The sequence below is a fragment of the Apis florea genome, unplaced genomic scaffold, assembly GCF_048593485.1.
Source record: "Apis florea isolate Af1SG1 unplaced genomic scaffold, ASM4859348v1 contig_3158_pilon, whole genome shotgun sequence".
Lineage (NCBI taxonomy): Eukaryota > Metazoa > Arthropoda > Insecta > Hymenoptera > Apidae > Apis > Apis florea.
In genome coordinates this window covers 3,537,619-3,555,225 of record NW_028256713.1, presented here as the reverse complement: position 1 = coordinate 3,555,225, position 17,607 = coordinate 3,537,619, and the positions used below count along the sequence as shown (strand labels likewise).

Here is a 17,607-nt window from a genome sequence, read left to right as displayed (position 1 = left end):
TTTTTCGGATCCGTTGCCGCGAGGCTTAACACATAGTTGCATGGTTCTTTAGAGAGGAGGGAGAGCAAAAAAAGTGGCATTCTCGGAACGCCGGTTGATGTTTTAGTCGATGGTAAAGCCAAACGCGATGTATCGACCGGTGAATGATCCGGCATAAGTGCAACACGGATCGTGGCCAAGATAAGATCGCCAAGCCCGCAGCAAGGTTTTTCTCTTAAAAGCGCGGAAAACGAATCGTGGAATGCGAATTCCGCGTGGATAGCCGCCGTAAAGATCTATTGCGTATCGCTCGTGTTCCGTGAACCGCGACGCGAAGGGGTCGCGATGTTTCTGAAATTAATTTACGCGAAATTAGCGAGCGCGTCGTTGGTGAGTTGGCGCATGCGCCAGACGCTTCTAAGATCACGTGACATTGTTGTCCGTGTCATGGAGAATCGTATCGTGAAGCGACGAGTCGCGACGAGAAAGTGCCGAGAAAATAATTTTGTTTAATGAATAACAGTGTCAAGTAGTTGGTCCGGAATCGTGATAAGCGCGTTGTGAATCAAGGGGAGAAAATCAAAGGATCGATACGGTAACGGTCGCGTTAAGAATAAAAGAAAGGATCCTTCGAGGCAGGATACGATTATTCGCGATGGACTCGTTCGAACTTAGACGCTTGCAAATCAACCGGTTATCTGATAAAATTATTCAACTAACCGTCTCGCTTTCTCGGCGGCGCAGAGAGGATAGCTGTTCCCGTGGCACGCTCGTTGTTCTTGTTCCTCATCTGGACAATACAACTGTTAAAAGGAGTAATAAAGTGGCGCGCCGGGGTGCTGGTGATAAAGAGCTTCGACTCGATCCCGGTGCACGTCGGTAAATGCATCCGCGCGAGACGCGCTTGTAATAAAGTAACGCTACGCGTTTATCTGACGCCTCTGCCCGAAGAGCAGAAGTAGCACGGCTCCACGGTAGTGATCTCCAAGCTGTCTGGCTATAATTTCAGACTTTGAAACACCGCCCGTTCGACGAGTCCTGGAATTGAGAAGTCCAGAGGTAAATTTAAGTTTAAGTTATCGAGAGAGAGAGAGAGAGAGAGAGAGAGAGAGAGAGAGAGAGAGAGAGAGAGAGAGAAAAGTGCGTTGATATTTATTTAGTCGTGTAACCATATTGAAATTCTTTGCTCTGAACGCTATTTTTAAATGTATGCTTGTAAAAAATTTTTAATTTTTCTTAAAATTCAAAAAGAAAGGAATCGTATTTTTATTCAAACGATTCAAAATTTTCACTGTTCCAAACGTTGCCAACACGTTCCATCTCCTGACGATCAACGTGTAATAAAAGAAAGTTTATAAAAATACGTGTTGGAATAATCGAAGCCAAAATAACGTTTAATGGCGAGATTAATCTCTTCATCGTGTCGATTCGAAATTAACCCACATTCGAAAGCGGGCAAAACAACGAGGCTGACCGCTTAAGCGGGAAAACAGATGCGTCTTCCGTCTAATTAGCGACTTTCGTTCAGAAAAACCAACTGCATGAATTATACGGTTAATTAAGTTTAATTGCTCGCTCGCTTCATTCGATTCTGCCCACGGCCGAGCCTCGTTTCAGATTTCCATAAGTCAAAACCGACTTCCTTTCTCAAATCTCTCAATCAGATCCGATTCAAAACGAATTGTTCTCGCGTGGCTTTTATTAATAAAGAGATTTCTTTAATGGTGTTCTTACAAACGGGATAATAATGGTAGATTAATGGATCTATCGAGCTTACCACGACAGTCATTTATCACGATTATCGTTGCGCTCGATACGAACGCAATAATATCTCCTTATCCCCGGCCTCTATCGATCAACCATCGATTTCTGTTTTTACACATCCACTACATAACGTGGATATTAATTTACTCGTTTCTTTCCCGGTGAAACTCTTTAATTATCATTCGTTATTAATCTATTTTATTATTATTACAGGCGCGTACAAGTGAGAAAAAAGAAGAGGAAGACGCGAAAGAAAAGACCAATTAACCAAGTAAGTAAAAATGCAAATTCCATTTTATTAAACCCGCTAACTCCTCCTGCCCGCTCGACAATTGTACAACCTTGCTCCCCAATTGAATCGCCCAAAAATCCGAGTAACACGACTCCTCACCGACAATAAAGAGTTTCATAAATCGCTGGAAGAGCATCTTCTTAAAATCTCGAGCTCGAATCACGAGCGAAATACAGGGTACGCGAAGAAAGAGAGAGAGAGAGAGAGAAAGAAGGAAAATAGAAGGAAGAAAGGAGGAGAGGCCAGGTAATCCAACACGCGGCTCGTCATTTTCCTCGAACGAGCGCGATGTAAAATCGTAAAACGGGCGGATTTGCATGCGAAAAAAACGCGGAGGATCGAGGCTGGCTCGCCTCGTGGACACCCACGTGCCCGGGTGGCGTGGCGTATCTCGGGCGGCCCGCGTAAATCATCTCCGTGATGAATGCGAGATCTATCTCGCCGCGTTTTCCGTATAAATTTCGCGATGCACCGAGACCTCCGCCTCCTGCGAGGCGACGTGGGCGTGAATCGCGGGATTCAACGGTAATGGACACCGGGATCGCGACCCTTCAGAGCTTACACACAGATGTTTCGACCTGTTCTTGGCGAGGAACCACGGATATCAGGTCGTTGGAATGAATTTTTCATCTTGGAAGTCGGTTGGTTGAAGAATCGTTGAAGAATGTGAATTTGTTTGAAGATTCACTTATCGAGTGGCCTGAAACAGATGTTCCGACGATAATGGATCCTTAGGAACTTACGTATATGGTTTGATGATTCATGATGAGGAACTACAGAGGCCAGAATGAGTTTTTAATCTTGATAAAAAAAAAGTCGAGGAATGTGCAGGATAAATGGCCTGGAGGAAGTAACAATGTACTATAATGTTGTAATTGCTACTTTTATTGGGGATGTTGGATGTAACTTAACGACACTGTTGATCGCAATGCCGATGATCTTGGTAGAAATATCTTAGGAAGACACGAAAAATAATATAATTTTCAAGTGGTGGAGATGAATCAAAGAGTTTACCGTTTCAACCGAAGACAGAAGAGTAATTTCCACACGATGTAACTAAATCCAAACTTGTGCATTCCGATATAATTATCGTTCCCAAAACTCGAATGTCACCGTGCTTTCGTTTCTTTTCCAAAGTTTTCTGGTATCTGGGACCACCTTTCCAGACGAGAATTTCCTGAAGAAGATACGCAGTGTCTCACATCTCTTAGCTCGAAACCTGTGTGCACGTCCACGCCAATTAAAGACTTTCGACTTTTTGATTGACGTCTGAGTGACCGTATTCACCTGTTACACGCCACGTTTCGCGGTAATCAACGATCCACCAGACTCGCAACCCTTCGAACAATAACGCATAAAAGCCGAGTGATTTTTCGAACTCTTGACATAGTGGACGTTACTGTTTACAAAGAGTGTTGCAACGGGTATTCGTTTTATTCGAGCTCATTTGGATTTGCATATAAATGGTAGAGAAATTCCAAGGAATATGGCATTGTATAGTAGCAGTAAGTTGGTATGGGCAGTATACCAGAGTCGATGAGAATCTGAAATTTTCTCTTAAGTATTTTGCATGCGTGTGCATCGAGGCACGATCTTCTGCAGAAACCAAATATGAGTCCGGAAGGTCGACACCGGTCGGGTTATTACACGTGGTTATTTTACCGTGACAACTCGCCACGTCGAGAAATCGTACGATGATCTTTTACTTTCGTATTTAACATTTTAAATGTTGTAAAGTAAACGTAAAAAAAAATTGAACAACGTCTTCGATAATATATTTTCGCTCGTTTCTCTCTCTCTCTCTTTCTTTTTTTTTTATCGATTTTAACGTATGATTATCGAAAAATACATAGTATCGATCCTTAAACTTTTTACTTTTTACCTTTGCAACCAAAATGTCAATAAGCAAAGGAAACGTGTAATTTAGTCTCTCTACTATTAATCTGTAAAATAATTATACTGTTCCAACAATATTTAAACGATATAGATACGAGGTAGATACTTTGACAATGTAATCACTTCCAAATTTATCTTCAACATCAAGATAATAGCGCACTCTTATTATCTATATCCGTAATGTTTTCAACTTAGAGAAGGACGAATAAATTTTGGAGTAATTTTGGAAAAATAAAACGCACGCTCGACTTGATTCGGATCCCGAGGACAGGAAGGAGGGCACGCCTCTTCTTTTGACCGTCAAACGAGCCGCGGCATTGGCAAAAAATCGTCTGCCGAACTCGTTATAAGGACACCCATGAAAACCGGAGACGACGTCGATAATGATTGATGTTTTTCTTCGCGATACGTCATCGTCGTCCGTTTAGGAAGTGAATCCTGGGTGCATCGCCTTGACGGCCATCCCTCTCTCTCTCTCTCTCTCTCTCTTTCTCTCTCCTTTTCGTCTCGATCTCTGGCGTCCAAGTCTGGTTCGCGTCCTTCCCACGATTCCATTCCAGAGGCGTAGAAAAATCCGCGGACTGGTCCTTGCCGCGCGTCGCCGCGGGCCTGTTTGATTACACGGGGTGTAAAATGAACGGTGTTACAGATTAATATCTATAAAATTATACGAGTGAACGAGTACTTGGATGGTTGTTGCACTTTATAATGCACAGGTGGACTTTTTGGTTCTCGGATGATGATCGGTTTATCCCTCTTGACAGGGAAGATCACCTTCGAAAAGAAGTTTGAGAAATAAATTTCAAGGTGCGTAAAAATTCCGGTCCAGGTGTTATTAAAATTACGTTAAGTTATATGAATATTGGAGAAAGGACGAGTTGAACGTAATAATCGCGTTGCTACTCTTCTCCATCCATCGATCCTCGTTTCAAATTCACTCGTAATTCACTCGAATTCGATATTTTCTATCCGTTCGTCTATTTTCTGTTTCGATCTTTGTAGCTTCAATACGACTTTTGCAATATTTGCAAGCTCGAAACGTTTCTAAAAACGGTCTTCGCCTCGCCCGAGGAATGTCGTTACACCGCAGGCGAGTGAAATTGCAGTTCGAATTACAGGCAACAATGTAATAATGCATTATTAAAATAATTGTTTGATCGCTCTAGAACCAGCATCATACTCTCCCTATTACGTCTGCACCCTCGTCCCCCATCCTCTCCCTCTAATTCGATCCGACATTAATTGTTGGAATAGAATAGAAATTTTCCAAACTTCTTCCTGCTTTGTTAATACTCGCAAAGAAATTTTCAATTCACGAGGCCACGCAATTTCCATGCTAAGCAGATTTTTTTCTTTTTCCCTCTCTTTTTTTGTCACATCTCGTTTTGGCGCGAGATCGCGTCTCCTTGAAGAGATTCTCTTCCCTGTACACGAAGCAGGCAACACGACCTTCCAACCGTTGAAAAAGAAAAAAAAAAAAAAATCGACGCTTCGAAAGAAACGAGAGATTGCACTCGCCAAGTCCTTGAGACGATCGTGCGCATGATCCCTTATTAACTCGTCAGTCTCTTCCGAAATCCGACCTAAATACGGGATCCTCTCTCTCTCTCTCTCTCTCTCTTCATTAAAGATACATTAAGGCCAAATTGATTTGTGTTAAGATACTTTTGAACGGAGATCTATGACTATAAACGAATTGTTAAATTATAGAACGATAAAGTTTTACATTGAATTCTTTAACGTAGATGTTATATTTTAATTATCTTGCAATGATCGCACATCTACTTTTTCTTTACAACGTTCGAATCACCCTTAAATATTCATCCAATAAATTAATAATGAAATAAATCAAACAGAAACGATCAACAACTTTACATCTGATCCTCGTCAAACTTCTATCATATTCTAACCGCAAGATCTTGAAGATTTTATATCCACTTTATCCTTAGCAATTTCCTCTTTCAGCCTTAATCTTCATCGAAATCCTATCATATTCCAACCAACTTTCAAAAAAATCGTACAATCTATTTTACACAATCACGTTTACACAAAAATGACCACCCGTTCATCCAATACGTTATTAATGAAATAAATCAAGAGAGAGAGAGAGAGAGATCAACGTTATTCATCAAATTTCTATGATATTCCATCACGAAGATTGTAAATCTACTTTACACCATGTTTACACAAACTCCTCAAATATTCTCATCCATTACTTCCATTTTTTCCCAACAACAACAACTTCCTCTTTCACTTTGATCCTCGTCCATATATAATTCCTATCATACTCCACCACATTCCGACCACCGTCCGTAAGAATCGCACAATCCGCTTTCTCCTCGCGTGTTTACACGAAAAAAATAACCTTCCTAAGATAATTCACCCGACAACACCTAATCCAGCCAATCCTATCGATCGACAAACCTCGTCCTCCCCCACCCTTTCCATCGTTTCAATTAAGCCAAAACCGCATTGTTCCGTCCGTTAACATCCCGAGATCCAATAATCTCGATCTCGGCGGCATACCGCCCCATTGTCTCCCGACAACAATCACCCTGCGATCGACAATGCATAGGGCCCGGCATAGGGAACGCATTTAACTGTAACCAACAAGATCGGTTTTAGCCGATTATCGACGGGAGGCACGATGTGCCGTTTGTGCAACCGGTCCTACGCCGTCGTCCCGGTTGCAAGAGAGCAAGCCACGACCGTTAGACCTCGAGACACGCGGGAACAGTTCTCCGCCACGGCGTGGCCGAGTCGAGCCACGCCACACTCTCCACTATTCCAACAAACAAAGTTAATAAGCAATATCTGGCGGCTGTGCACCGCTATTATATATATATATATATTGCGGCTTATGCGCGCCGCAACGTAATGGTGCATGTGTAACGATCGGCGTTAACCAACTACAAAGATTGGACGTTGCGGCACGCAAACTGGGGCTTCGTTACGCGTAAATCGCCACGTTCGATAAGGGGAGGAGGGAGGGTTCGCCGTCCTCGAGGTGTTTCGCCGATCTCTCTCGCGCGAGTGTTTCTCTCCATCCCTGTGGTGGGCGCTGATAACGGACGGATTGAGCGGAGAGAAACGAGGTGTCGAGATTCCAGATTTCGACTCGTTCGCTCCTCGGCTTTCAGGTTTAATTGCGTAACTCTCTCTCTCTCTCTCTCTCTCTCTCTCTCTCTCTCTCTCTCTCTGTGCGTGTGTGTGTGATGTGTGGTGTGAAATTAAGAATTCCTGGAAAGGAATGGATCTCTTCGAAGGAAGAGAGGAAATTTGGTTGATTTCGTTGATTTTCAGGAAAGAAGAAAAGAGAAGAAAATATCGACGAATGATATTACGACGGGTGATGACGCTTATTAAGCGGTTGATAGCGTAATAAAATTACACGAAGAAATGCAAAGTATGAGACTTAGGAAATAAGTTGTTCATTTATTATTCATTTTTGAACGTTCTAATGTCAGGCGTAGAAAGTATATATACGTGTGTGTGCGTGTGTGTGTGTACATATACTTTTAGCTTTATAACTAATAAATTTTAATACTTCCGTATAATAATATTTCCTCTCTCATATCTTCATTGTGAAAGGATTAAAGAATTTAAATACCGCAGTTAAAATATGCCAAATAAGCGTCATAAAATTTTTTTTATATTCATCTGCATTTCATTCATCCCTTACTTTGTCAACAACCGAATAAAACGAATCGCTACTCACGCACACGCACACGCACACACACACACACACACATATATATATATATAGAGGTCATAAAAATCGCGAGAATACGGAGAACACGTGTAAAAAAAAAGGGAAAAAAATCGTAAAAGCATTCCAGCTACTTTCGGGTAATTGCGATTTACGTTCGTTGCTGGTTCGAGAGAAAGAGAGAATATCGCGGAGATTTAAGGGGAGAGGGGTTGGAGGTGTGAGGCAAACGATGGAGAGATAATCGGGTTTGACATTGGTGTGTTTGATCGGCCGGCTGATTAATGAGAAGCGACTTCGTTCGGAGGCTGGTCGAACGAAGGCGTTCGCGGGATCGATGATCCCTCTGTTTTGTTTCATTGTGAGGATTTAACGATTGTTAGAGGGGCGTTGAGCGGCGAGGTATACGCGGCAACTTGTCAGGAATAATACGGGGTAATTGCTATTTATGACGCGGGGATCGCGGGAGTTGCGTAAACGCGTGGCGTTCGTAAACACCTCGGAACAGCGTAATTACTTCACACGATTCCATTGTAATAGCGACAATTGCTCTCACACCTGTCCAATGATTGCGCCAATACTCCCCGAACATCCTGAACGAACCTCTCGACGGAACACGGAAAACCCAAATCTCTGTCTCTCTCTCTCTCTCTCTCTCTCTCTCTCTTTTCTTGCAAGCAATTTTAATTTTCTCATTGTTCGACGTATCGTTAAATATCTCGTTGAATCTTCACAGAATTTAGAAATATTAGGAAACGAATCGAGATTCTATATAGATCTCCAAAAAAAAAAAAAATGTTCCGAAAATTCAAAACTATTCAAGCTTCTAAAAAATACATTCCTCTCAAGTCACGCGAGTTCGAGACTTCCTCGTTCCTTTATTAAATTTCGAATTTGTCGAAATCAAAAACGATAAAGAAAAAAGAGAAAAAGAAAAAAAGGAGGGAATAAAAGAAAGGAAAGAACGGATAGAGAAATTGGCGCGGCATAGGAGCGCGATATAGGAGCGAGGTCCACGAGAGTGATTGTAGTTATCCGCGCGAGTCGGCTCGCATCGAGTGGCAGGCTCGAATAGTTAAAGGAACGACGCGGATGGCAGGGAGTGAAAGGCCCACGCCCGTGCCTCGGGCTCCTCGGCAAGGGCGACTGGCCCCTCAGCACGCGCGCGTACCCGCACAGAGACACTCACCTACTCACGTACACGTGCTGGCACACGTGCAACAGGCCATCCGCGAACTCGGCCGCGAGCTCCTCTCTCTCTCTCTCTCTCTCTCTCTCTCTCCTCCTTGCCCTCTTTCTCCCTCCCTCCTCGATCGCCGTTCTCCTCGATCCCAGAATCCGGCGCTCTCTCGTTACGAGCCGAGCCACATCTGCGCGCCCTCTATCCTCCGTGTATTCGCACGTGTGTATTGTAATAGCGCGCCAAGTATATTTTATTATCGCTCTCGACTTCGATTTTCCTGGCCCCGGGCCACCGTCCAAACCTTACCTTACCTCGCCTTACTTTACCTTTTTTTTTTCTTCTTCTTTTACGACCTTACCCGAGCGGATGGATTAAATAATACCAATACGGTGCTTCTTTCTTTCGGTGAACGTCGGTGCTGCATCGGCCTGTTTGGTTACGTGGGACGGACGTCGTGGCTGCGGTCGTAAATGATGCTCTTTTGTAAGTTCGTGTGACAGTGAAAGGAGATTTGTGCGGATTGTCGATGCCGCGGTTAAGTAGATTCGGGCGTAGATTTGCGGCCGCATCGATCGAAATCATCTCGACGCGTTGCGCAACCAGGCTATCGGATTATTGCCGCTGATTCCGACACCCGCCTCGTCACTATTCGATTTGTCGATCGCTCCAGACGATGTATCTTCCTCGACGGGTTGATACGATTTCCATTTCCACCGCGACGAATTATTCTTCTAAAAGAGGCGAGATTCTAAAAAAGTCGAAATCCATTCTCTTCCATCCTCTCCAGACGGGAGGTTGTATTATATCGAAGGATATCGAATAAAGGCCCCCGTTTCACGAGAGCCTCGCACTACGGGAAACCATTTGCACAACCGTCCTCCACCACTCAGCTCGAAGCAATTCATCTGCATAGCGGAGTTTCATTCAAGCGGTCTTAACCGCTCGACTTAAAGAAATTCCAACCATCTGTCCAAGTCTGAAAAAAGCGCACGAGACGAGATGATCCGAGGAATTTTCCAAACGAGTTTTCTTCACGATTACGATACCTTGCGTAATCCTCTCTCTCTCTCTCTCTCTCTCTCTCTTTCTCTCGTGACGCGCGTACATCTGGCCACCGATGTTCGATGACGTAATCGTACCCTTTAAGCCGAGTCGATGGAGATGGATCACGGCAACGGCCGTGGAGAGAAACGGAAAACCACGTGCACCACGAGGGAGGAGGGAGGAGCACGTAAAAGCGAGCACAAAACTGTACAGCTTCCCAGCAGATGCGCCATCGGGTTTGCGCAACGAGGGAGCAGAAGACGCCCGATGTTCGCGTAGCTCGATCGCGCGGAAAGGCGAAGAGGACACGTTCCCAAGCCGTATTCCGATCCTATATAATGCATCCCGTCCCGTCCGTCCCGGTTTAACCCGTTACCGCGTTCCAGCAAAAATCGAGACGCGCTTCTTCTACCGTCTCCTCGCGTAATCGTGGATCACATCCGGATCTCGATCGGTCGGCGCGCCTTCGTTAGCGTATCGATCGAAATCGGGCGGCCTATTTTTTCTCCTTTCGTTCTACGACAGTGCCGGTCTCATTTATAATCCATCGTGGATTATATATCGATTGCGATCCCTAATGATCCCTCGATCCTACGGACGATCGAATTTTCTTTTTCTTTTTCTTTTTTTTTTAATCGTGGCATACGAAGGGGAACGGAGGAGATCGATCGTTCGAGGTGATTTCGAAGATGCGGAGGATCGCTTCTGGAAAATAAAATCAAGTTAGCAATTTTCTTTTTAAATTTTTAACGATAAAGGCGAGCGACTTTACGAATCCTGGAAGATTTGAAAATAATCGAGAATGCTTTCGAAGATCGATCGATCGATCGAGCTAGTTGTTTACAGGAACAATCCAATTTTGCAATACGAGTACGAACAATGAAGGCGAGTGACTGCCACATTTGCAAGCTAATGTATAAAACCGATTATAGATCACGGATATGAAAATGATTCTTTCAAGGCGCCTCTTACCATACGTCTCGTCCCGAGACCTGATTTTTGCACGCGTTCGACCACCAAGTTTTCACGCGTGCCAACGAAGATCGATCGATCGAAAACAGGGGGGAGACGAGGGGGAGATCGATCGATCGATCGATCGATCGGAGATCCTTGATCGCCCGAGGCGTCCAGACCAGGAGGTAGCACGGCTGAGATCACGGATGAGAGTGGGTGGAGCCGTAGCATCGTTGCTCAACGAGAAAGAGAGAGAGAGACGATGTCCTCGAGAGTTATCTCGATAAGAAAGGCCATCCTAAGGACACGCCTGGCTCCGAGAGAAGGAGCCGGATAACGATCGAACATCGTCTCGCTCGGCTCCGATCGGCACCGATGCTTGATTTCCAAACGTCGTTGCCACCGAAACGAAGTCGTTCGCGCACTTCGTTTCTCATCCGTGATGTACGTTTCGCATCGACTTCACCTTTGAGTCGACGTCACCGTGAGACGGAAAAATTTAATTAGTCGAAGTTACTTCGATAATTTATCGAAACGCGAATAATTATAATGACGAAACGTTATTTGAAAAAGCTTTTTCAAGCATTTTATTAAGCGATCACTTGAACTAACTTTTCTCGAAATTTTTATCCCATCACTTTTTCAAAACTTACACTTTTCTTGTTTCAATGAGTAACCAGGTATTGAGTAGTGATTAGACGCGTGAAACGTTATCGAAAAAATTGAAAAGCGTCAAGAAACTTTTCAATCGCGATTGCTTCGCGATATTATGTTCATAATTGAATAAATTGAATTCGAAGGAATCCGAATGTATACGAGTTAACAGCGTAACAACATTCATTAGATTCGTTTTAGATAAATCAACATATTTCGAGGGCGCGTTTGAGTTGTCCCCGTTGTCCATCGCGACGAAGACTTACGGCCAAGTCGCCGAGGATGCCGTTACGCTTCCGCTTAAGGATCAGCTAATGCCGGCCATCCGTCTCTCGTTCCAATCCGCGAATTCATTCGTCTGTGACCGTCAACGAGGTCGTTCGTGCGTCAAACGAAGCAGCAGGTAATGATCCAGCGGTAATAGTCGTGTCGGATGCAAAACACGTCCATCTTCGATCACGATACCGGATCGTTTAAAACGCGATATAAGAAAGGTATAAAAAAAAAAAAAAAAAAAAGAAAAAGAAAAAGGAGAGGAAGAAAAAAGGAAGGGTGGGAGAAGAGGAAACCTGTTCGATATATATATATATGGCAATAAAAAGTATTTACATTCCATTTGCATACTAATTAATGCTATTTACATACTAATTATATTAAGTTTCGTGTCGTATTTGATATTTTTACGCGAAAAATTTCGTTAAGAAGTGAGGGTGAAACAATAAGGAGAATTAAAATTCTGCGCGATTATTTCTTTTAACATTTATCCTGTTAGATTTAATCAGTGAGCAAAATGTTGTTTCAATTTTTATACTTTTCAATCTTTATTTTTACCGTTGTTAGAATATTTTCTTCTTCTTATTATTATTATTAAACGTTTATTGAAAGTGACGATATTTAACGAAAACAGATTTTCACCTCGCCCAAACGTCCACAATTTCATAATATTTAATATAAATTCATCGATACTTTACGGTACGATAAAAATAACAATCGCGATAAATAATCAAACATTTTCGATTCGATCACGTTTCCTTCTTCGAGCTTTCGCGAGAATACCTCTTACGTAAAAAAAAAAAAAAAAAAAAAAAACGAGCGAACACGAGTTTTCACCGTTTATAAATTACCGATTGTGCATCGTCTCGAAACGAAACAGGTGGCGAAATCCTTTTATCAGCGGCGTTAAGCCCTCGTTAACTTTCAGCCAGAAACATTTTGCCTCGTGTGCATACACGATAATCTTCGCGCTCTCGAGTATCGTAACGTGGGATCGAGCAGACGCGACCCAGACGAATTCCGATCCACGGATCGATACGAGAGAAGCCCATCTGCTCGATCGTCGGCTCCACCTCGATCGTCCTCGTCCGAGGAAGTAACGGAACACTGTCCACCGGAATCCTTAAGTGATTCTCCCTCCCTCGATGGATCGTTGATCCCTGGAAATGTAGATCAGACCCGTCGCTCGCCGGCCCATTAGAATGCCGATTATGCCGATACCGATTCGTCTACCGTATCGTGGACGGGTATAGGGATTGGTGGAGCCGCAGGTGGAGCTTCTTGCGAGATTGAGAAGGAGAGGATCATTTTTAATCTGGAATATCGTGTCGGGTCGAAAAACTACTCCTCTCGGAAATAAACTTTTTGTATCGAGGAACGATTACGTGACGATTAATGAGACGCGTGTTCTTTTCTTCGTTGTACACAGAAACGAGGTGTTTACACGGTTTCTGAACATGAAATGTATATGGATAAATAAAAAAAGAGGATTTGGTACGTAAAATGAAAGAGAAAGATGGTGAATCAAAGAATTCGGGAGAAAGGGAGGGATTGAAGTAATATTTAGAGAAGGAAATAGAATTGTGGAACATTTGTCGTTAAAAATTTATAATATAGAATTAATTGTGTGCAAACATCGATATTAATTTTCTACCTGTACATTTAATAATTACAGAAACAAAAATTTAATCGGTATCAATCTGGCATGTAAATTGATTGATATAAATTGACATGTAAATCTTACAAATCGTTATGTAAAATTCATCAATTTTCTTTCATCGGAACAACGTCGATCGCGTTAATCGCAATTTTTTTTCTTTAAACCGCTCTTTTTGCTCGAGTTTTTGCTGATCGAGTTGCCGATCGCGACGATTTCACATTATCGAATTTTTCAAGGAACGAGCGATAGCAAATTATGATATCATCGTTATGCGGAGTGTGGAGAAGAAAGAATAAAAGAAAAAGAAAAATGTTATTCCGTTTATACCCGAAGGAAATACAACAAAGAATTGGGAATGTTCGCGCATTCGTATGCGTTGTCTTGTTCCAGCTTGCTGTTATTCGATCGCTGCGTCACCTAATGATCGCGAAAAAATTATTCAATTAATCATGCGGATGTTGACGGTTGAGCAATTTCTTGAGAAATAATTATTATCGAATATCAAAGCAGAGTAAAGGTAAGAGAGATTGAAGATGTATTATTTACGTGACGATAAACACGATATATTTATCGCATTCTCATAAAAAAGAAAAAAGTTTTAATAACACATAATAACAAATTTTAATGGCACAATTATCACGGATAGATAAATCACGCGTACGTATTATTTTTTTAATCGGTAATCAATGCTTCTTTAATTTGCATAAAAATGCGCTAACAGCAGAAAACATCTTCCAAGTTCTATTTAATATTTTGATTATAAAATATTCGATATAAACGATACGATATAATCTGCGTTCCCCCCAACATTTCGATATATCTGCCGCAAGAACATAAATACGTAAGAAACATCGTCGTCTCAAGATCAAATTTCCAAGAATAAATTCATCCCCTTTCTTAAAATATCTTTCTAATCTCCTACGAGAGGATCATTTTTATTCCTTTAAAAGAATTGTTTTCCATCACGAAAACTCAATATCTCATTATTTATAAAAAATAAACTCCCCAACCCATGAAAATTCATCATCTCGACATCTCTGGTTTCCATTCAAAAATAATTCTCTCTCCCAGAAAAACCCGTATACATACATCTCATCCTCGCCAATTTCTGCGAGAACAAATTCATCTTGATCACGCCTCTGCCTTTCATCTTCCGCTAGGATCGCCGATGAGTCACGATCGTCCGCGGCGTGGCTCTCTATTAAAGGTCTTTTTGCCGTGGTGCGTCACAGCCGATCTCGGCTGGCACGAGGCGAAACGGGACGAGGTAGCATCTCTCGTCGTCTCGTTTCTTCTTCTTCTCTCTCTCTCTCTCTCTCTCTCTCTCTCTCTCTCTCTCTCTCTCTCTCTTCTCTCCTCCCTTCTCGACGGGAATCCTCGAAGCGCGGAACCACGGACGAGGAAGCGAAGAAAACGAAAAAAGAAGGAAAAAGGAACCGGTTCGATCGATCCAACCAGGGGAGAAGAGGGATTGTCGGTGGCTGCTGCTCGGTGCAGTACACGCGCGAATATCCGTATAATGACAGACTCTTGTCGGGGGATAGTTCTTCTCTCCAGAGAAGGGGAGGAGACAAGAGGAGAGGAGGAGATTGAAAACGAAAGAGAAACGAAATTAAGCCGATCGAGCGAGCCATTTACGAGCGGGAGAAGGCCGGTGGCGGGCGATGGTTCACGGAAATCGGAGCAGGTTTCGACGACCTTGGTGTCCGCCACTCGATGACGTCTTCGTGACAAAAATTCAAGATTCGAGACGGAACGGTGTGGCGCGAGATGGATCGTATTTCGAAAGCGTTCTCGCTAGATTTCAAACAGATCCGGTACGGTTCGATTGCGCAAAATGTGCTTTCGTTTCGTTTTCGTTTATGACGGAGGATCGTGATTTTTTTTTTTCCGACGGAGGAGATTAGATATTTGGCTGAGTTTTGAGCAATAACGAAACTTACTTTACATACGTTACGTGGCGGGAGGATTGCGGACAGATGGATTTTACGACGAGAGTAGATCGGGAAAGTTTAAGGGAGACGAACAGAGTAACGTAACGTAAATTTTAAGAAATTTCATTGGATTGTTTGTTTATGATATCTTTGAGGAACGAATGGGTAGAATGAGGAGAGAAGCAAAAGAGCAAAATTGCATTTGGCTAATTGGTTGGCAGCCTTAGAGTTGTGCTCGTTGCACAATAGTAAGAATATCGAGGGAACTTTCAACGCTGGCTCCATTATGTTACATTGACAGCCGATTCTCGATCGATATTCACAGAAGAAAACTCTCTAATTACTCGGGGTGTAATTGGGTTTGAACTTAGAACCGCGGAACAATTGTTGACTCCTTTGCGCAATCGGGATTACATGTTGGTTGAGATGATCATGAGAAAAGATCCATATTCATTGGTAGATCGGTAACCTTTATTTTATCAAGATAAAGTGGAAACTTTATTACGCGTAATATACTTCCAACGCTCAAATCGAGCGTTAATATATTTTTTCTTTTTTTTTTTTTTTGAATTTCATCCCTTCTCGTCGAATTTCGACGAAAAATCAAAATTGTAGGGTCGCGTAAATTTCTCTGGATGGATCTACGTATTAAAAAATCTCGAGAGAAACCTTTAACTTTGATAAATCGATCGATGATGAAACAAAGAACAAGACACGAGACAGATCCTCGTAACTTTTCCAAGGTTATCGTTCCATTCGAAATTGATAAAAAGAAAAGGTCACGATTATCATCGCTATCATTTTCTTTGGCAAATTCGAAATTCGAGGACAAACTTCCATAGCTCGACGGATAAATCGTTTTTTTTTTTTTATCGAGCGAAAAGAGATGGGGAGATCTCATGGAGGATGGAGGGAGGTCGTGGAGGTCAGCACCGATTGGATCGTGCAGTTTCCATGTAGAAAATCGATCCGCGTGCTGCAACTGCAGCTTCGACCGGTGGCCCCGTCGCGAGACTTGGGGAGAGGGGGTCAGCCTCCATTACCACGATCGAAGAGATTCACGATCGACAAAAACCGGGAAACCCACCCATCCTGTCTCTCATCCACGATTTATCTCGCCCTTTTAAACTATACTTGACTGCTCGATCGGTAAATAAATTATCTCTGGCAATTACGCGAGTCTCGCTTCTCTCGCATTTTCGTTTCGGAAAATGCGCGGAATTCTCGGGATATTACGTTCGCATACCTTGGATCGTACGTCTATCCTCTCCCTTAAATTCTAGAGATAGGTGGTTGGCGAGGAATTCAGACACGAGTTTTAAATAATGGCACGTCGCGAGCAGAAATCGAACCTACACGTTCCCTTTTTACTTATTACTAATCGCCTGTCTAACGAGTTTACCCGAGAGATTTAGCTTAATCGTTGCTCCCACGACCGATCCGATTCATCATATTTTCGCTGCAAACGATACTCCATCTTCCTCTCACTCTTGTTTTCCTTCCCATTCTCGTGCGTTAATTTGTACAGATTTTAGAAATATATTTTCAATTTTATTCGGATACTCGAACTTTGAGCACATTCCATCGATCATCGATCGATATTGCAAATGTTTGCGAGAAAACAATTGTTCTCCGTCTGATATTCTGGAAACAATTCGAAGAAATTTATATCACAATTTATATGATCTGAGAAAAATCCTGGATCTGGTTTTCCCGCAATTCTCACCGATTCCACCGATCCACTTTCCAAACCCAATGCGATACAATTTCTCCTCCTCGTCTCTCTATCTATGCGCACCACTCGCCGTTGCGTTATCATATCGTCATCATCGTTTTACTTTCGCAAAAATCCAGTTCACCGCGTTTCCATCGAAACGGATCACTTTCCCCGCGTGGAAGCGTCAACAACATCGGCTCAGCTGACCACAGACGCGTCCACGTAATCCGCGGTGGAATATTCGCCGGGGTAAGGCGAGCCGACAGGCCTCGAAGCGATCCAGAATCTAATCCAGTCGGATGCCCCTGGGCTTAGAAAGGCGCGGTACCAACGGCGAACGTAGGAGAGGAGAGGATGGTGTCGTCACAGGCTGAAGAGGACGGTTGTGCCGAGCGTGTAGGTGGAGAGAAGCGAATCCGCGTTACGTTTCGACTCTCGATCCGTAGTAACTCTCCTCTCAGGTAATTGGGTCATATCATAACGATTCGACATTTAATTTACGATATTGCGTGGAAACGAAGCGTTTTGAAAATTTCTGATTCCGTCAT

The 17,607-nt window shown here is 42.9% G+C and overlaps 1 protein-coding gene across 1 annotated transcript in view; it reads left to right on the top strand.

Annotated features, from left to right (window-relative positions):
* The first annotated feature begins 408 nt into the window (after positions 1–408).
* The window catches only part of LOC100872987 (uncharacterized), a 67,560-nt gene continuing 50,361 nt past the window's right edge, over positions 409–17,607 (top strand). Inside the window, exons 1-2 of the mRNA XM_086909398.1 lie at positions 409–1,038; positions 1,957–2,014. The gene's annotated coding sequence lies outside the window, so the exon portion shown is untranslated. The remainder of the gene's footprint in view (positions 1,039–1,956; positions 2,015–17,607) is intronic.